This window comes from Ornithodoros turicata, unplaced genomic scaffold, assembly GCF_037126465.1.
Source record: "Ornithodoros turicata isolate Travis unplaced genomic scaffold, ASM3712646v1 ctg00000857.1, whole genome shotgun sequence".
Classification (NCBI taxonomy): Eukaryota; Metazoa; Arthropoda; class Arachnida; order Ixodida; family Argasidae; genus Ornithodoros; species Ornithodoros turicata.
In genome coordinates this window covers 599,292-621,097 of record NW_026999406.1, presented here as the reverse complement: position 1 = coordinate 621,097, position 21,806 = coordinate 599,292, and the positions used below count along the sequence as shown (strand labels likewise).

Genomic DNA, 21,806 nt, shown 5'->3' with positions numbered 1-21,806 from the left:
TTTGCTCTGGGCATCCTGTAAAGCCTGCGCAGCGACTTCAACCCTTATTTGCTGACAACATTGGTGCCAATACAGTTGTTAGATGTGTTGTGTGCCAGTGTAAAAAAGAATACATCCTGTGCTTGCATATGCATAAGAATTATGCATGTGTCGGATGTCATGCGCATGTGTAGGTGTTTCAGTTATTAGGTCTTCTGTATTTTAGTTACCATACTATCTGAGCTCAATGCCGACATTTCCGCTGTTTGAGTCTGGTGCCCTTGTCCCTGACATGCATACAAGTGGGTCCAAATCCTCGGTGGAGCCTGCACAGATGAGGACTCTCTGTCCAGGTGGCATATTGGACACTTCTTTTACGAAGAAGGCAGATTTCCGCCAGAAGCCCAAGAATTAGCTTATTTGAAAAAGTACCAATTATTTCCCTTTTTTTGAGTTGCAAAATGTAGGCCATGTTATGGGACTACTGGGGCTTTTGCCTCTTTCCAGGTACCACTACTGGTGACTTAGCAAGTGATTGGTGACCACAAGCTTATGCAACACCATAGTAAAAAGTAGTAATGAAGCAGGAGAGCTGGTGTGGTTAGTTTGTGTCCCTCAGTCTCTGGATTCATTATGAATTTATTACATTGTATTGTAAACCTGGTTGAACAATAATTGTGTTAAACTTGCAGAATACTCTTACAGAATACGCAGTATTTGAGTTTCTGTAGGCATGGTTGTTGTTAATGCTAGCTGGTCATACTTACGACGTGCTCAACACTGAATTCTTGCGTAAATCACAACACATAAACACACATAACATAAATCACAAATTCTTGCGTGGGACATTTGGCAAACAATAAGTCCTTTGACGCGGGAGAATACGGCCAGCCCGTCGCGTCTGTAGACCATGCAATCCAGAGTAAATCAGAATCGCTTGAAAGCGCGAAGATGCTTCGAATAATAATAGTAATGGCAATGGTGAACACGCTTTGAAACAAGGTAAAACAAAACATTAGCCCATGCAGTCTTTTGCATTAATAATTCGTACAAACAAATCGAGCAACAAAGGGGGTCAGCTTCCAAATATCACAGTCGCACTTCACAACGCACTTGCTTTGTTGTCAGATGCCAACACGTAAATATAATTGCAACGCCAGGCAAGCACCAGACACTTTCCATTGGTGACGGCGATACAACCAATACACAGTTGCGGCGAATCGCTAGAGGCCCACGTATGTCGTCAGCTAAGTCATCATAGCCACGGAGATAGGTACTTGTGTTTCCTGTTGTAAACGGCCGCCGAGCAGAAGACTATTAAATTAGACGAAAAAGTACAGCTTACATGTCATACCTGCCAGAGCAAGTGTAGCAAGCAATTCACACAGAAAAAGTTGTACATGATAGCGAGTTATCCGAGCGCCTGCAACGAAGAGAAACGTAGTGCTTCAGACCTCAGACGCGACCAGAGACCTTGTGACCTTGTAGGCATCCGCCGGAAGCTGCCGTTTACGCAATGGTCCAGGGAAAATGGCGGGCGCCCAAACCACGTGATCCCCAGGAGCCACTCACAGCGTCTCCGCTGGCCAGCGCGGGAAAAAAGCTGGGGCCCAGTGCGCATGCGCAGACCGACCTCCTCTCCCAACCTCCTTCCCCTTCTCTCCTCGGGTTTTTCGTCTCTCCTCTCGTCCCCCCTACCACCCCAGCCTCGTCCGTTTGTGGTTTGTCTTCGGCGCTTGCTGTCCTGCTGTCGAGCAACAATTATGCTGTCCCAAAGCAAACAATCAAAAAGCGATGGTGTATAACAAATCAACTTTATTTGTCCTCGGGAACTGCCTCAAAAAAGCTACAGTACATATCTTTTTACGTCTTGTAACAGGCTTCACTGGAGCTTTAGGTGCTTCGACATCGAAGGGCAGTTCAAAAGCCAATGCTGAGATATGTGCGTCGTTGTTGCCGATGGCTGCGGGATAACTAAAACAAAACAAAAATATATTGATGATCTGTAACTCTGCACGAAAATCACTGCTATGATAGGCAATCGATCTTGATTTCGTATCTGAACACCAAGGCATTCGTCACGAATGTTCGTAGATCACAGTGAATGAACGGCTGCGACGCGCATGAGGGGCAGCTAGCATAACCACACATAATTTGATTAACGGCATATCAGAAACGTACAAGTTACGGCAATGCACTGCACAATGAAACGCCGCTAACGTACTGAGTGACTCGTAAATGTTGCACGTAATACACTTAACGTGATAAACCTGCATTACTTCCTTCAGTCACAAAAAAGCAATCAAACTTGTCGTACCATTCACCTGCAGTACGTCGGAAAGAGTGCAGACTTCCTCTCTGACGATTTCTGCGTCCTTTGGAGGTGCAGTGATTCCATGTCATGTTCGTCTTCCCGCAGTTGTGATGATGAGGTGGATGTGCCATTCCGTTCTCACATTAGCAGTTCGCCACAATCTAAATCTAAAGCATTCAAAACTCTAAAACTACCCCCTATTATCTGCGTGCACAACGGCTGCAGTCCGAGAGAACACGCGTGGCCGGACAGACGCGATGTCTCCTCTGTCGTTTTTCTTTCTCCTCCGTTCGACTGCTTCCGTTGAGCGGTTCGCGCGTTCGGATGCTCGCTCCTAAGTCAAATGACTCTCGCCCAATCAGCGCGAAAGAAACTGACGCCAGTTTTTTAGACCAATGAGCATCCAAATATTTATACATATATTGCGCAGCCAATCAGAGATCGTTAGCGTATGCGCGCCGGTGGCGACATTATTTTGGAGGCGGTGCGTTTCGCTTTAGAGCCGGCGGCTGTTGTAGGTGCGTGCAGGAGCCACTGTGGTTGCTTGGCATTGCACAACACCGGTGACGTAACGGGAGCCAGCTGCATGTCCTGCAGAATTGCCAGATTTGCAGGTATCTTGAGTACCGTACTCTGAATAATGTGTCTTAAATACGTTTGTTGGTATCTTAGTATCTCACTGAGTACACTTCGTGAAAAGTATTTGTACCGTAATTAAATTAAATTAAACCGTACATTAATTAAATACTTTTTAGTATTTAGTACTCAGTACTCTAATTAATCTCTCCTGTTTGTCGAAAATTCAGATTGGCGTTCCTTTTTTTTTTCTTTTTTGCCGCACCTGACAACACTTGACCTTTCCAGGTCGTTTCAAAGCAAGTCTACGCTGTTATCATTTGGCTTGAAAAAAAAAGGTTTTCAAATGAAGGGAGGACGATTGTCTGATGAGCACTTTGAAATGCACCTACTACTGCGTTCAGATAAAGCATATGTCTAATTTGCAGGCATATTTTGACACTTCTGTGGCTGTTTATTTTTTGAGTATCTTATAAGTATCTTAAATACTTTTCATAGTATTTGCTACTGTACTGTAAATACTTTCATTTCGAATTATCCTTACTGTATTTTAAGTACATTTTGCGCTCGGTATTTAGTAACGTATTTTAAATACTTTTTGGTAGTAGTCTTCTACATGTCTGATAATTGCTCGCTCCACATGAGAAAGGGCGCGGGAGAGGAGGAATGCGGAAGAGAAACTTGAACCGCGCGCTACTCACAGAGTGGAGTGATTCCTCCCGGAAAAATTTCACGCATATTAGTTTGTGGCGCCCAACGTTTGGGGTCCGAGCTCGTCTGTTCCGTGGCGGGGAACTCGCGGCACTATTCGTTTGGGTAGTTTGTAGTAGCTTACAGTAGTTGTTGTAGTTTGTTGTTTATTACTGTTGGTTTTTCGTGTTCGTGTGTGTTTTTGTTTGTTTTTGAGTTTTTCAGCTCCCACCCGGTGGGCGAGCACTCGGAGCTCATGACTGACGAGGCAAAGGGGCCCACGCCGCGGTCAGACGCTATTGCAACGGCAGAACTCCTGTCACGCATGACGGAGTTGTGTTCGTTAGTGTAGTTCAACGCCTTGATGCCGGGTTGGTTTCGCCGCCACAGGCACAAGCGCCTATGCGACTCAACTTACCGTTGCCTACCTTGTCGGGTTACTCCGATAAGAGGTATGTTGCCGAGTTCCTGGACGACCTTACCGCCTACCAGACGGATATGGGAATTTCGGACGAAGTTCTAATGAAATGCATCCTGCAGGTTGCCTTGGTCGGAGAAGAATTGGTAATTCCTCGGAGAGAGGAATTACATAAGCGAACTCAACATCCCAAGGAAACCTTATCTGAATTCGTTCGGGCATTGCAAGATCTGTACAGCAGAGCGGATCTCACTGCTATGAGCAGCGCGTCGCACGGGCTATCCGTCAGTGCCACCCGCGCTTCCGGCCCTACATAAGAGCCCATCGCTTCACTACCCTTGAGTCGTTGGCCCAGGAGGCTCGTTCAATACAAGACGACCTCCTGGCAGAGCTCGAATACCGGCCCCCTCCGCCCTCGAGCTGGCGTTGGAACCGCGTTGTGCGTGGTCGGTGGAGCCGCCACGGTCGAACGCCTGCATGCAACAGGTTTAGGTGACATCCCCCGTAATTCATACAATGCGTAGTCATCCCAACGAGCTCTAGATCCTTTCCCCTATGATCAGAGGACGGTCCCCGCAGGAACGAGCCTTGACAGACCCGTCCCACCCTGAAGTCGCGGTCAACCTGGCCGTTCAGCTAGCGAAACCCTCACGGCAGCGGGAGCGGCAACATCGTGCGCCCCCGCAGCCACGAGCTCCCAACGGCTGTTGGAATTGCGGCAGCCCTAACCATTTTCATAGGGAATGCACGCGACAACGACCAAACACCCGTAATGTGCCATCGGAAACGGTCGCAGCCCGCGTCCATGAATGCTCGCTCAACGACGTCGGCAAGTTGCGAAGAATGCGAGCAGACGGTTACTATCAGTGGCCTTGATCAGTCAAACACTAGCTTTGCAAGCAGTACGATAATGCAAAGAGATGTCTTGGCTCCTCTTGCTCTTCTATCCGTGATTTCATCGAGGATAAGGAACCAAACATCGCCGTTGCAATTTTGGGCAGAGATTACATTGCCCTTATCGACACGGGAGCTACGCCTTCCCTTAGCGGGGATAGTGTTTACGAACATTGCGTATCACGGCATGTGGAATTGCAATCCACAGATGACACTCTTCGTCTTGCTTCCAATGACGCCGTTCCACCACAGACTGCAGTTGTGATCTGGATACGTTTTGATGGGAGATTACGAAAGCAGCGCTTCGTACACCTTCCTGGCCTAGCAGTTCCTGTTCTCCTGGGCAGAGACTTCATCTTCCGGCAGAATTTGGTACTGGACCTGCCAAATGGAAGATAATTGTACAGCTCCCCGCAACCTTAACTTGAACGCCGTTTCGCGTGGCGGAGAACGAGAGACACCCTAGTGGGACTCAGCCGAACTACTGGGAGAGCGCGTTTCGGCCTGTTCCACAAGCGTGTAGGGGTGTTTGGTTGTTGCTCAAACGCCTCTAAGGCAGGCGGCCGTCGCTTTCTCAAGATGCTCTTATCGGGATGGCGATTGTTTGTGTTGCTTATGTGAGATGTACGCTGGATGATATCGGTAACATCGGCGATATTCGAGGCATGGCCGCGTTGATAGCTAAGAGTGATTATGTGCACCCGAATGGTTTAGCAATGATGCTGTATCAACTCGAGACGAAATAAACGAGGATAAAACAACTTCATTTCGTGATTGTGATTGGAAAGTTTCATCTCCTTGTGTGGCGATGCTCTACAGCATTGCTTGATGGTAACATGGTGAAATAGGGATAGAAGTGCATCATGCATTTATTTGACTAAGGAAATAATGAAATTAAACCAGCCATAGTACGTGCGAGCAGTGATCTCCGCATTATGACTTGGGGCACCGAAACGGCAATTGAAACAGGACAACTTGTGCACTCTCATGTGGCTACACATGCGAGTGTTCTTGATAGTCAAAACATCCTTGCGTAAATATCCGCATAGATATAACCTGTAGTCTGCATAAACTGCAATAACGTTTAGCACAAGGCTTCAGAGAGAAAAGCAACCCATACAGTTGCAAAGGACTTGAAGCCCTTCACCTGGCGACGGCTGAACGCCCCAAACTGCTCGGCAGCACCTCAAGGCATGGGCTAGTCCCGGGACAGTCCGAATATGTGCAAGGATGTATTGACCATCAAGAACACTTCCAAATGTAGCGACATGAAAAGGAAATGCACAGATTGTCCTGTTTCAATTGCCGCCTACTACGGCTGACTTAATTTCATTCTTTTCTGAGTCAAATAATACCCTAGCCACACGGCAAACTTAATGCATTAAACGAAATGGCATTTACTTCACCTCCTAACCAATCATCACCTCGAATGACATCATTCTCTCCCCTGTTTTGTTGAAAACTGGAGGTGTATACCTTCTTTGTGACAAATATGCAGGACATAATTGCAACAGCCCGCCTAGCAACAGCACGCCTCCTGTTTTCAAGAAATCAGGGGAGAGAATGATATCATTTGAGATGATGGTTGGTTAGGAGGTGAAGTAAATGCCATGCCGTTTAATTCATTAGGTTTGCCGTGTGGCTAGGGCATAAATGTGTGATCCACTTCTATCCTGGCTTCACCTTGTTATCATCAGAAATAGTGTAGAACATCGCCAGACAAGCAGATGAAACTTCACAATCACATAATAAAGTTGCTTCACCCGCGTTTATTTTGTCTCGAGTTGGTACAGCATCATTGCTGATCCATGCGGGTACGCACAATCATTCTTATCTGTCAACGCGGCCATGCCTGGAGTATTGTCGATATTACGGATGTCATCCAGCATACAACACACACAATCGCAACCCCGATAACACCGCCTTCGGAAAGCAATGGCCGCCTTCCTTCGAGGCGTTTGAGCAACGACCAAACAACCCTACACGCGAGTGGAACAGACCGAAACCCGCTCTCCCAATAGTTCAGCTGACTCCCACTAGGGTTTCTTTCCTCCTCCTCCGCCACGCGAAGCGGCGCTCAAGTTAAGGTTGCGGGGAGCTGTACCACGGCTTGTCGGGAATTGTCCGCGTCGCCGTAGCACGGGAACACTGCACAGCACAGCAAGCTGTGGCAGCGTCCGTTGAAACGGCTGGGCTGCCGACTGTCTTGGGGTCATTCCATGTTCCCGAGGAGCAACGCCGTCAGCTTGAACAAGTACTGCGGCAGTTTGACGGGATCTTTACGGAAAAACCGGTACGAAAAAAAGTCATCCGTGTTACAGCATAGCATAGACACCGGTAACGCTAGACCCTGGCGTTGTATTCCGAGACCATTGAATGAGCATAAGCGTGCTTTGTTAGACGCTGCTCTTGATGAAATGCTCCAAACCGGTGCACTTCAAAGGTCCTAGAGCCCTTGGGCATTTCCTCTTTTCCTGGCTCCGAAACGAGATGGTACGGCTAGGTTATGCGTCGACTACCGTCGACTTAACGTAATTACTGTAAGGGACTCTTCCCCTTCCCGTCTAATCAGTCAATCATCTATTCCTTGTGCAATGCAGCTGTGTTTTCAACGCTTGATTGTAGTAGGTGATTTTTGCAAATCAAAGCTGCCCCGGAGGATGTTCCAAAAACAGCCTTTACTTGCCATAGAGGTTTATTTGAATTTGTACGAATGCCTTTCGGTCTGTCCAATTCACCCGCTAGTTTCCAGCGGTTGATGCATACAGTGTTAAGAGATGCCAAGTGCAATTTCGCAATGGCATACATGGATGATGCCGTAGTGTTTTCTAGAAATTTTCAGGAACACTTGAAACACCTGTCAATCGTCCTTGCAAGGATGAACGAAGCGGGCATACCGATCAACCCCCGCAAGCTGCAGCTGGCATCGTGTACGATCAGCCTTCTCTTTTTTGTGGTGGACCGAGGGACCATTCGTCCGAACGACGACAACGTAAAGGCGATCACGGAGTTTCCGGCTCCCGGTAACGTCAAAGCCTTGCAGCGCTTCCTAGGTATGGTTGGTTTTTACAGACAATTCATTCCTAATTGTGCCGAGCCAGCGCAGCCGCTTAACCAGTTGTTGCGCAAGGACACATGCTGGAATTTGGGAGAAGAGCAGGAACGATCATTTCGAGCTCTATCACAAGCAATCGCTGATACGGCTAGGCTTTATCTGACCGTCCTTAACAAACCATTTGTCGTGCAAACAGATGCAAGGGATTATGGTGTTGGCGCAGTTCTCTTGCAGGAGCATGACGCTATTCTTTGTCCAGTGGCTTTTGCAAGTCGCACACTGAATCCGGCAGAACGGAACACCTCCGCGACGGAAAAGGAGAGCTTGGCGGTCATTTTCGCTTTCAGGAAGTTCTACCTCTACCTGGACGGCAGTACCTTCACTGTCCAGACTACCAGGTCCCGTGGCACAGTGGTTAGGGTGGCCGCTTTCCACGCCGAAACTGGGAGGTGACACCGGTTCGAATCCTGCTGTGCTGTCTGAGGTTTTCCTCAGACGCTCAGGTGAGGTTTTCCTCAGACAGATGTCGGCACAGTTCCCCCTGAAGTCGTCCCAGGACGCATACTAACCCCTCTGTCCTCACTCCTTCCTGCTGTCCTCTCTCCATCTGTCCACGTCTGTCCGCTCATAGCCACAGTTGCTTCGCGGCGCTCACACGGAATTAAAAAAAACTGTCCAGACTGACCACCAGGCACTTTCTTGGCTGCTGCGGCTTCATAATCCGTCTGGACGACTTGCCAGGTGGGCCCTGACGCTACAAGACTACTCCTTCAACGTGGAGTACAGGCGGGGCTTAACGAACGTGGTAGCAGACGCGCTTTCCCGTGCGCCTCTAGCGGAGGGGGAAGAGGAAGGCACCGAGGCGCCTTTTCAACTTGTGGCAGCAGCACAGGTGGCACGAGACGTATCTTCCTCTTGGGCTCACGGTCGTGAGCAGAGAACAGCGCCCAGACGTTCCGAGAGCGGACGGGCTTTGTCAGCGGATGTCGCAGTGGATAGCTGAGCAAGACTCGGCGGACACCGGAACGACTGACGAACGGCACGACTCCTATCTGCTGGGTGAGGACGGCATCCTGTTCAGATACATACGCGAGGCGGATGAGGACGACGGCTCATCCCCGTTCAGAGCCGTGGTGCCACGGCAGTTGCGTAAGTCTTTCATACGTTACTTTCATGACTCGGCCTTGGCAGGTCAGAGCAGCGGCAGGAAAAGTTATGAAAAGTTGTGTCGTGTTGCGACATGGCCAGGAATGAGGCAGGATGTAACAAAGTATGTTCGTACTTGTCCCGTATGCCAGAGAGCAAAACCTCGTGGTGGTTTACCCCCTGGGCGCTTACAGCCTGTTCAGAGAAATAGACCCTGGCAGATAGTTGCTTGTGATGTGATGGGACCATTTCCCCGTAGTCCTATAGGTAACCAATATTTGTTTGTGGTTACTGATCATTTCACGAAATGGGTTGAGCTGTTTCCTCTCAGGACGCTGACTTCCCAGGGAGTCTGGGAAAAACTACTCGACATCTTTTGCCAGTTCGGGTTTCCCGCACAGCTGATCACTGACAACGCAACCTACATTACAAGTAAGGTGTTCTCAGATTCTTGCACTATCTTAGGCAGTCAGGACAAGAATACTTCCCCGTATCACCCTCAGGCTAATATTACCGAACGTGTTAATCGGAACCTGAAAATGATGTTGGTTGCTTTCACTTGTCAGCACCACTGTGATTGGGATCTTCGCGTGGCTGAGCTGGCGGTCGCTACATGGACGACGGTCAACAGATCTACAGGATTCACCCCGGCGTTCCTGAACTTGGGACGAGAGGCGCCCTTTCCAGTGGAGAATGCTGTGGGCATCCGGGATGGTGCTACCCGGCCTCCTTATTCAAGGTTTGCTGAGGAGCTCCGGAGTCGACTGGACGTTGCAGCCCGGACGGCTTCGGAGAATCTCGCCAGTACAACAGAGGACGACGGAATCTCACCTACAGCGTTGGTGATCTCGTCCTTCGACGGACTCACCCGCTAAGTGATGCGTCACGAGGCTTTGCAGATTCACTTGCAGATAGGTGGGATGGCCCCTTCGAGGTAAGTGCGTGCTGCTCCAGCCTCATTTACAGGCTTCGTCGCTGCGACACCGGCGAAGAGACTGGGTCAGTTCACATCTCGGACCTGAAGTCTTACCACCTCCCCCAGGCAGCACAATGCGTTGGCCACTGTATGGGAACTCAACGGGGCGATCGGCTACCCATCGCCCAATATTACCCGACTGTTTCCCAGTCGTGCTGGAGAAGAGAAGGCAGAGTGGAAGGGAATATCTGATCGCCCCCCGACATAGCTCCGATAGCCTGTCGACAAATGGCAATCTGACAATTGGCACTGACGGAGCAGGATTCTTCCCCGATGTGTTTATGACATAATGCCGATCTTTATTGCTTTTGCTATATGTACTCTTTGTCTTAGTCACCGTTCAGCAAAGTACCAGGAAAAGTATGCGTAGTAAAGTAGTAGACTATCAAAAGTTTTGCACTTGAAGTGCAGTTTAAAATCCAGCCGGCACGAAGCACTTGAAATAAAGTATAAAGTACTGGAAAATATACTTTTAGTGCCCTATAAGTACCCAACAATTAAATAAAGTGTCTCGAAGGCAACACATTTCCAACTTTGTGGAAATTTGTAGCACATAGGGAGGGGTGCAGTCTGGTCTGTTGTGTACTGTTGTTCTGTGTAGTTTCAGAGGCCTTAATAGATGGCTTGTTAGCAGCAAAAAGTGATAAATTCTGCATAATAATTACTCATATTAATTAACAATATTTAATTCCAAGGTTGGGACTTTGGAAAGCTTGCAAATCTGCTGCAACCGCAGCACCACTAGCCTGCAGCCCAGTGTCATTCACGCAATAGCTTTGACGGTTTGAGAACGACATGAAAATCAGGACAGTTGTTTATTGCACCACAATTATTTATATATCTGCTACGATCAGACTAAGTTGGCTAAATAGCCAGGAGAGTAGAATTGTGAGCACCGCAACATCATGGTGTGAAGTCGGAGACCATGATTTTCAGTGTGTGATGTGTTTCAAGCTGAGCTACATAGAAAAGCTGAGAGAAAGCTAATTCAAGTGCTTCAATAAAAAGTACAACAAAATGTACTCCGAAAAGTAAAGTGTACTACTGAGGAAAACTTCCTGAAGTACAAGGGTTATTTGAGGTTGACTGCAGCTTTTATTTGGTTGAATAGAAATGGAAAATTCCAGAACCCCCCCCCCCCAAACGACTTCAGTATTTCAGAGTATTTACTGTACAGATCTAGACACCGCTGCCATTACTGTGACAACTCTTTGATGCCTGAGGCGTAGAGAGAAGTAGGCTACTATTGTAACCACTGCAGGACATCTTTCTGGAGGGCTTCATCTGTGTGGAACGTCTTTCCTGCAATGTACTCTTTAAGGGGCCCAAACAAATGGTAATCGCTTGGGGCTGAATCTGGGCCGTTAGGGGCATGAGGTAAAACCTACCAGCATATTTCTGCCAGGTTGCCACTGTCAAATTTGCCGTGCGAGGCCGGACATTGTTATGAAGAAGAATGCTCCTTCCAGCAATTATCCTAAGCCAGTTTCTTGCAAATCATGTTTCGCACGGCACCCTTTATCAACATGTAGTAGTACTGGGCATTAATCGTGACACCATGCTCGAAGAAGTCCATACGGATTACACCGTGCATGTCCCAGAAGACAGTTGCAATGGTCTTCCCAGGAGACGGCCGTATCTTGCTTTTCTTTGACGGCGGAGTAGCCTTATGTCGCCACCACATGCTGCTTTGTTTTGTCTCGGGGGGGATTGGATGATTGAATGATGCATCCACACAATACACGTGATGATCTCGATACTGCCGACATTAATGTTATGATGTGCTGCGATATCCCAAAGTTTTACTTCCCGGTTATTGAGGATGGCTTGCTCGATGCCTGCGATGTTCACGACAATTGCAACGAGATTCAGTTGTTTGTGTTTTGTGCTGCTTCTGCTAGAGTGTTCCCTTCGTTTTGATACTAGAACATCATCGCTATGCACACACATGTTTACAGGACATTGATGGGCACACAGAGACACATATACAGTAATACCAAATTGCATCAAGATGCTTTTTTCCTCATTTCAATCAGTCCAGAAAATGTTCACATCCTATTCATAGCATAGCAATGGTCCATATTGATATGTCAAGCGGAACATGAAGCAGACCTCTTCGCACCTAGACATTCCTTTCTACGTTGTTTTTCATAGGGCACAATGGAAGTTAAAGACGAAACTGCACTGAGGGTGCATGGTTGTGGTTTACCAAAGTAGCCACCGCAGAGGTTGCTTGCGATATGGAAATTACTGCGCACAAGTTACCTGCGCCATTTCCACTCGCAAACGAACCGGAAGCGCACGCCATGTACCACAGTTTCTGGGTTTATCTATGATCCCGTACGTGCATTTTGCTCGTTGGCTTGCGTGACGATTGTTTCCAATACAGATAAGTGTCCCCTTTATTTTCCGTTGGATTTCACGTCCTGGAATTCATGCTGCTGTTCCGATGCTCGACAATGGAGCTCAAACAATATTTCGAGGTTATAAAGACCAAAACACACCAACACATAGCCTTCACATTTGTCGACTAGCAATTGGTGGAAGCATATGCTTCCACCAATTGCAAGTTGTCTGTTATAATGTCATGATGTCTGATATAATTCGTGCTTGGCCAGGATACAGTGATCGCCAGGTGCAAGTTACGAAGCACACCGTATACGCATATTTTCACTCAGTCATGAACTAACGCCACACACATCAGATACACTCCACAATTCCACAATGATCAGCGCCATGACGGCGAACCTTACGGCGGAGCTCTGGTGGCGTCATACCGCGCTATAGACAGCTCAACATAAAAAGATAATATATTTCAGAAAAGCTTCACTTAATAATGCATAAGTGACGAAAGTCTATACATTTTGTAACGACAATCAAAATAGAATCTTTCGTTTTGCATTTGAACAAGACGAATTTTCGGTAGTTTCGGTTCTGTTTCGATGGCCCTGCCAGCCCTGCCGTCCCTACTTCCACTGACAGTGGCCCCCGTCGCCCAGTCAGTGTGTCTGCAACTGGAGGAAATCTCGCCCGCAAGATTTCAAAGTGTGTCTGGAGAAACCGACGACACGTAAGTGTTTTTTGGGTCTCGGGGGCCCCTAGTAGTGCTTGGAGCATTTAAAAACATACGTATGTAGCATTATGTGGTGATGACACCGCTGTAGAATTGACGGTTGGCCTATAACGATCGCCAGTGTAGTGTCACATAGTTTCGGAATTGACCCATAGTTTCGGAATTCCTGCAACGACGTGAGCAACGTCGCATTGTTCACTACCACACGCATTTTATGGTGTCGTCTATGTCTGTGAAAGCGCTACGTTAAGATACAAGATAATAGTAACTGTTATTACGTTACAAACGCTGGAGAACGCGCTTGTCTTGTAATGTTTGCCGTGGCGCACAGATAGCGGCATGTCAAGAAACGAACGACACTAATTTCACTTTTTCTCGATTTAGGTACCACGCTCTGGTGTTCAATGCCATCTACTGAGACTGAAGACACCGGAAAGAAAATCCCCTGGAGGTACGCTATAAATACACATTAATGTAGTATTGTGGACAGCGATTTGGTTTCTGTATGGTCAACCGAATGCCTCAATTGTTCACGCATGGAGTCAATGATCCAGCAGACAACCCTGCTGAGCAATAATAGTTAAAGATGAAAGCCCTACAGCTGGCTAACCTTTTCAGTGACTTTCATCTTTCATCGTTAATTTCTTAGGCAGCTTGAGGCCTGATTGTCCCTTCTATGTTGTTCCAGCCACAGAACATCAGTTCTCTCATGTTTAGCAATAATAGTGTTTATAACATGGACGTTGTTCGATTTAGAATGTCTCGGTGGACGCACTACCGTGCTGTGCGCACAGAAGTCGATGCTCTGATGGATGCTATCGATAATGCAGAGAGCACTGCAGTACCATCACCTCATGATTCTCCAGCCACAAATAGTGCTCACCATTTGCCAAACACATCTTGTCAACCGTGTGAAGTACAGCCGTCCTCTGTGTACAATGAACCATGCATTCAGCTTCAGCATCGCACCTATGATTTGGATCAAGAACAAACACAAGGCGGTCTTGCAAGAACAAACGATCTTATGAGTCAACAGGATGAGTTGTGCTCTGTGTTGGAATCTTCGAGTGATGATCCCGATGATTTAAGTGGTGCATTGGCTGAAGATCGTGCAGATGATACTCCTTCTGCTGACCTTAGGGAACGAGTTGCTGGCCTTGCCCTTCGTCACAGCTTAACACATGCTGCAGTTAATGATATTGCGATACTTCTCAGAGATCTTGGCCATGACATTCCAAAAGATGCACGTACAATCCTTGGAACAGCTCGAACCTCGTCCGTCACCAACAATTTTGTCCATTTTGGTTTAATCAAGGAGCTAGGAAGAGTGTTGAACATAAGTGGCATCCAGACAGGTGAAACTGTTTTCTTGCAGGTCAACATCGACAGCATCCCTATCTACAGAAGCTCTCCATATAGCTTTTGGCCAATAACTTGTTCAGTGACCAATACCTTAAATAGCAGGCCTTTCCCAGTGAGTATATATTATGGTCCCGGAAAGCCACCTGATCTTGAAAGCTACCTGAAGAAGTTTCTTGATGAAATGAAACAGTTAGAAGAAAGTGGAATAACTGTACAAGGAAAGGTGCACAGTGTGGTGTTAAAAGCTGTGATCTGCGATGTCCCAGCACGATCATTCGTTAAGTGCACCAAGGAGCACACTGGGTACAGCTCCTGCGATCGCTGCAGGCACAGGTTTCATTTTGCGAACAGATCAGTCATTTCGGGCGATGGAGGATGCAAACCACCACCATTCTGTTTCTCCGTTTTGCACTTTACAGATTGACATGGTGGTGTCATTTGCATTGGACTACATGCACCTGGTCTGCTTAGGTGTGATGCGGCGCTTGTTGCACATATGGATATCTGGGAAGCTTCCATTTCGCATTAGTGCACAACAGAAGCAGCAACTAAATCACTACCTAAAAGAATGCTCATTGCCTCTGGAGTTCCAACGCCAGCCTCGAACCACTAATGAACTTGAGTATTGGAAGGCAGTTGAGTTCCGTTCATTCATCCTCTACATTGGTCCAACTGTGCTGAAGCGTGTCTTGCAAACACGAATGTATGAACATTTTTTGATTCTGCATTTTTTGATTCTGCATTTTTTGATTCTGCATTTTTTGATTGACTCTGATTTTTTAATCAGTGGCCATTTCTATCCTTTGTTCCCCAAGTCTTTACCTAGAATTCAACGAGTACGCGTCGAACTTGCTGGCATTGTTTGTGCAAAACTTCGGTTCTATATATGGGAAGAGCAACCTCGTGTATAATGTACACGGGTTGTGCCATTTGGCCGCGGACTCTAGGCTTCACGGACCTCTCGATTCTTTCTCTGCTTTCAAGTTCGAAAGCTATCTCGGTGCAATGGAGAAACTGGTCCGCACACCAAATATGCCACTGGCGCAAGTAAGCAGAAGACTCTCGGAAATGAAGCCAGTTGTGTCTGAGGCTGCAGATGAAAAACGCAAACGTGGTGTTGCATCTCTGATGGTTACCTCAGATGCTGACTCCTGTTGCATGCTGACAGATGGGAGTGTGGTCACGGTGCATGAAGTTCATGCAGACTTCTTCACTGGGTACAAGCAAGTGGGTGTGTCAGATCTCTACTTGCATCCACTGCCATCTTCACGTTTGCAGATTTTCAAAACTGGACAGTTGGATAACACTCTGCAGACATGGCCTAAAGTGAGTTTTCCTTCTAAATGTGTGAGGCTTCCATACGGCACTGGGTACACTGTCACCCCCATAATACACAACTAAATTTCGGAGCACTAAAGTTGTACATGTGTTGTTGTCGTCCATGGTGTGTGCAGTATATCCCCTACAAGCTGTACTGTTTGGTTGCTGATTTTCATCATTCTGAATACCTGTGCCGCAACATATACACACTTGTAAAAAAAATGAGAACAGCACATCTTTTTTGCAGTTGAGTCATACGGCAGGGCAGATATCCTCTTCAAGAAATATGCAACTACAAGAAGATTAATTACCTCGAATTCATTAATTAGCCACAGGAGGAGATTTCTTCCAAAGGCGAGATAGCAGAAAGATAGGCTATCCTCACTCGAGCCATTCCACGTTTAAAAGTCCTGAAACACGCAAGAGCGTTAAAATATCGATCCCCAAATCTTGATATGTAAATGAGCGGAAACCGAAACCGCAGCGACCGGGAACGCAGGGAGCGCAGTGATTACCTCACGTCAGAGGGCCAAACGATTTGGAGCGATGGAGATGAAGTTGCTGCTGGTCTGCTGACCAGATAAACCGCTTTCTATCTTTGTTGGCAAAGGTGATGTGCTCCTGAGGCCGGCATTTTTGGCACATTTGCATATCAAAATTTGGGGAAGGATATTTTAATGCACATCAGCATTTCTTAAATGTGGAATGGCTTTCAACGAGGGTAGTATCTTATTCTGCTATCTCGCTTCTCCTCGAAATCTTGTTGTTAAAGAGTTCGTTAACGATTTTTGGGTAATTAGTGATTTGTATTTCGTACTTTCTTCAAGAGTTACCTACCTGGCTGTATAAATCCACTGAAAAAATGACGTCTGTACCATTCTCATAGCTTTTTTATATAGAAAAACTTTAAATGATAAAAATTGATACCCTCGCACCTGAGCGACAAAATACAATGCTCCATAACTTGCTTCATGCACTAGCAGTTATGCACAGCTTGGAACTCTTACGACTGACTATCTGTGTCCCGCTTGTGACAGCCGAAAGTACATGCGAAAGTGAGACTCAAGTGAGAAAGTGAGATTCAAAGATGGACACCGTACATGAAATCATGAGGTGGCGTGGACTCCAATGTGCTTACTTTTAATGTGAGTGCATGCATTCACTTGCTGTATTGTTAATTCCACCACATTTGTTCCGTTTGCCCATTTGAAAAAAAAAAGAAAAAGAAAAATATGTGTCACTCGTAGCCTGATAAACCGATTATTCGTGTTCTGTTCAGAAGATCACAGATATGCTGCATGTCTTTTGCAGTGTAACCTGCTTCCCCAGTCTCAGACATGAACTCAGGTGCTAAAGTATGGCTTGTCATCGAATTCCTCGGGGAGGAGAAAATCAGCGCTGTTCCCATGTCATGGGTGAATGAAGAGCAGAGTGAATGCAAGTGGCCTATTTCAATGCCAGACTACAAAAGAGAGGACATGGTGAAAAAAATACAAACTCCCAGGACGATGGAAGAGCAGGGCAGTTCGTGTCCTTGGACGTGCATGTGAGTGATTCCCAGCTGAGCATGTGGGAAAAAAAACATATGCAAATACTTTTTCCAGCATCGTATTCAGCAGCTGTAGCAATGCTTGAGAAGTCCCTGTATACATCAAACGTGGAGACAGAGTCTGACAGTGAGGACATCTCCGTTGCTGAAGTCAGGCAAGTGGTGAAGTAATTACTTGAATATTCTTCATTTTTATACTGCATGGTTCTGACTGTATTATTGGTGCTCTGCTTGTATTAGTGACATGCAAAACAACAGGACATTGGGAAGGAGCAGTGACGATGGGGGACTTGCTCTGCCTGTGCCACCTCTGGTGCTACGACAGTTGCCATCGAGTGATAAAAGTCGTACGTGCATTGTAGAGTGAAAGATGACTGATGTTGTCTGGCCATTGCACTGTGCTTGACTTATGCTTTTGTTCACATTACAGCACCTGACATTACATGGCTATCCCCCAGTATAACCACCCCTCCTGTACAAGGTAAAACAGCTTTAAATACACAATTTCAAACTACGATTCTTTTTTTTTTCTTTTAATTTAGAGAACTACTGCAACATTTCGTCTACTATAAAATATCTTGCGATAGGAAACAGTATTGTGGCCGTTGTCCCGGTCTCTTCCTGTCCAGTTTCGTTCTTGTATTTTGTTATTTCCGCTTTAGCCTTTAAGAATATGTTTGGTAATCTCACTTTGAACCATCCAGCCCAAGGCAACAATCCATTCTGTGAACTCCAAAATCGAATGGGTATGTTGTCATTTGCTTACCTCAGATTGGTGCATCTCACAACCATTCTCTGGATTTTCTATCATCTCAGACATAAGTCGAAGCCTCCCGAGCTCTTTAAGAACTTCCAACCTGGGTGAGTTGGCTGTAATCATAGGCTTGTGCGAAGGAAAAATCTATCTTGTTATCTTGCTGTCAGACTCAAGACAATGTGCGACAAGCAATACTGCACATCCAGAGCGCTGCGTGGAGGGTGCTGTGCGCCTACCGAAGAAACGTATGTCTGTTTGAGTCTGGATAATTTTATGCTTCACCACTACAGCAATGGTCGCATGTTTGCGGATTTTGCAGGCTTTCGTCAAGACCTTTCAGCTCAGTCATTGTCACCTACAAGTCCGACTGGGCTGTCACAACCTGTACCCCAGTTTAACAACAGTAAGTTAATTTTCTTCCTAGCATCCCTTTATAATCACAATGTCTTTGTGTGTGTACAGTTTGACAGGTTCACAAAAGTTACTGATAGAGCAAGCACTTGTATGGCTAAACGCTACAGTTCAAAATACTAAGTACACATACCTCGAAAGTAAACCATTGTGAAATGACAAATGAAGTTGCACTCGATGTATGTCTCAGAGGTTTGATGCTGGCCCAGTGTTGTGAGTGTGAGTCTGCCATTTCGAATTGACCCCATGTAATTTCAAGGAGCTCTGCAGAGGTCGAAACACACTGACAGCTTTATAAAATCCTGAAAAGTTAGCAGCGCTAGGATTGAATTTAGTGATTCGCATGAGTATTAGGCTTCTGTGTGTCCAGCTCATGAATCTTGTTTTGCCGATCAGTCAGCTTGCCTGCACTTGGCGCTAAGTTGGCTTGTGGGAAATGTGGGTCCTGGGGAGGCTTCACTGGTAACTGCACCAACACACGTCCGAAAGCGTTGGAGGTGCCTCTGATCTGGTGAATGTGCAATGGGCCATTGGCTGCTAATCATACACAGGAGCTGGCTAGGTATGCAGCTGTTATTAAGGAACAATATCATGACCGGAGCAGAAATAGAATCTTATTTCAGTGAACTCAGCTAATATTTTGTGTTCTGCAACGGTGACTGAGTGCCGTGCAGGTGGGCTTTCAGGAGTAACTTTAGGGGAACAAATTTACCACATTTTTAGATATTTCGTCACCCCATGCAGGACCTCTTTGAGGGCAAACCATTTTTGTGCAGAAATTCATCTTAGGATAGCCTTACAACCCTGGGCAACTATAGATAATGCGTTTCATATTATGTACCTTCTGATTTCTGGAGCTTCATTTTAATTTCACGGTTCATTTCATTTCAGGGTTCAGCCCACACTTAGGCCATAGCCCTGTTAACTTGTCTTACCAAGATAACTATTTCTTGCAAGAGTTCGACTCTGGTATGTTCTTTCTCGTTTTTATTACTAGCTTAGGGTTAGCTCGACAACTTCCCCTCCAACACCAGACAGGTCGAGCATTATGTTGGTGGTTACTATAGTATGTCTGGATTTTCTAGATTGTCTACAATATATACAGGGTAGTTCTTTCTTATTCGCTACAGAATTTTTATTTAAAAATTTGCATGTTGTCTGGGATATGCGAGGCAGCAAAATTGGAGCTAGTCATTATTCAAACCTGTAGTCCTGATTAAGCGCCCTGCAAAGTCAACGTGCTTTGAGATATAAATTGTGAAATTTCATGATTCGAATGAGCTGGAACTATGCGCTTTTCGAGTGCAGAAAAGACATGACCCTCACCTCTGCTGAGTCCGATAGCGGCCTATCTGGTCTACAGGCATAGCTCGGCATCTCGGGTGTCTAAACTCACGATCACAGTCATCTGGTAATGCGTGAGTTCAGCCACGGTTACGAACTCACGTGAAGGTCGACACTGTGTATCAGTGAGCTCCATCATGTGTGCACGTTAGAGCACTCACCGGCAGAGCTGTAGCGATGAGGGTGCGATGGGGGCGCCAAACGGCAGGCCCTGACAGGTTAGTTAGACAGTATAAAGTGGGAATGAGGAGAATTGAATTTACGAGGCATTTCTAGGCAGTGCAAATAAGCGTTTTCTTTTCTTTGTTTACAGAGGTTCTGGCGGCGACGGGGGGAGGGGGGTCCAGATTTGCCCAGGCCCGGGCACAAAGTTGCCTCGTGACGGCTCTGCTCACCGGATAACATCACACTTGTAAAGAGAGCAGGTGTGATGTTATCTGGTGACTGCGCTAATATGCGGCATGATTGAGTTCACCAGTACAACATATCGACCTTCACGTGAGTTCATAGCTGTGGCTGAACTCTCGCCTTATCAGGTGACATGTGTGTTTCGAGGCCCAAAATGCAGAGTTATGTCAACAGGTTAGCACCTACTCCAGTCAGCTCTATCGCTCCAAAGCACGTGACCGTCTCACACGGATTGGCTGTCGCTCTTGTCGCAATTGATATCTCAAAGTACCTTCACTTCCCAGGGTGTTTAATAAGGATGATGGATTCGAATAATGACTGGCTCCAATTCTGCTATCTCGCTATTTCTAGAAAGATTAACGAATTTTAGATAATTAGTTGCTCAGAACATGTAGACGCTGCACCACAGGACATTTGCCTGACCACATAACCCACCTACTACAATGGCACCTATTTTGCTCTGATAGTTTTTTAAATAAAAATTCAGTAACAAATAAATAAACACCGTGTGTACTCCACTGATTTGCCATCTTTTGCATTGGACTAAGGCTATGTAGAGAACAATGTCAGCCAGATTCCATTTCGTGATTCTCAAGTCTCTCTTCACTGTCGTCAGAACGGTACATTTGATTCGTCGCTCTGTCAGCAGTAAACTCAGTCAGCTCTGATTGATACATGCTAACTGAATTTTCATGCTCCAACAGGTTCCCACCAAAGTCCATCACCAGTTTCTGACACAAATAAAACAGGTATCCATATTGGTCATCAATTGTTCCTGCCACCCCGCTGTACCTTGCAAACTATCAGATGACTCTCTTGTTGGCCTTGCATTTTATCCTATTGCATCAGTCTTCAAATCATTTCATGTAGGTTTTGAACGGTCTATCTACACACTGCTTGTGGACCTGAAAATGTCTGTGAAGTGCTTGGAGAGAAAAATCGAAGAGATGAGCAATGCGATGTCACAAGAGAAAGCGTTTTTGGATGTTGAACTGCCACGTTTTCCTCTAGGATCTGACGACGAACTTAAAGATTTCCGCACTAGACTGTCTGACACAAACATAAAGGGGAGGCTGGTTAGTGTTCACTTCAGCATTAAACTTGCTATGCATTTATGTTCTTTTTTTATCTTGCAGGTTGCTATGATATCACGCTTGGGGGGCAACAGTCTCCAGGAGAGTGTGAGGATTACTATGAATCGCCACATCCGCAATTCCGTCGCGCTGCAGTATAGCCTGAAAGGAGCGCACTCCAAGAAAGATTTTTCATCCCTTGCTCTCTGCTCATGCGTTGTTGGTGAGGTCACCTGTACATATCATACAACGTTCATAAAACTAGGTTAACTGTTGGCTTCTTCCTTCCAGAAGTATTGTTGGCAAGGTACAAGGACGTTACCGAACACGAAGTGTGCTACAGAATTGGCAGATACCTTGCGGGTGCTGGTGACAGAGAGGGTGGCAGAGAAGCCCGCCGACACCAAATGCTTCGTTAAATCAGTGGTGGCATTGCCTGGCTCCTCCTGTGTTGCTTACAG

General features: G+C 46.4%; 1 protein-coding gene and 1 long non-coding RNA gene across 3 annotated transcripts in view; both read right to left on the bottom strand.

The window, feature by feature from the left end:
* The window catches only part of LOC135375359 (uncharacterized), a 162,464-nt gene that overhangs the window by 92,058 nt on the left and 48,600 nt on the right, over positions 1 to 21,806 (bottom strand). The window lies entirely within an intron of this gene.
* On the bottom strand, positions 1,778 to 2,376 carry LOC135375346 (uncharacterized). The gene is made up of 2 exons (XR_010417219.1): positions 2,297 to 2,376; positions 1,778 to 1,942 (listed from the first exon to the last, which is right to left on the bottom strand). It is a non-coding gene; the product is annotated as an uncharacterized LOC135375346 (long non-coding RNA).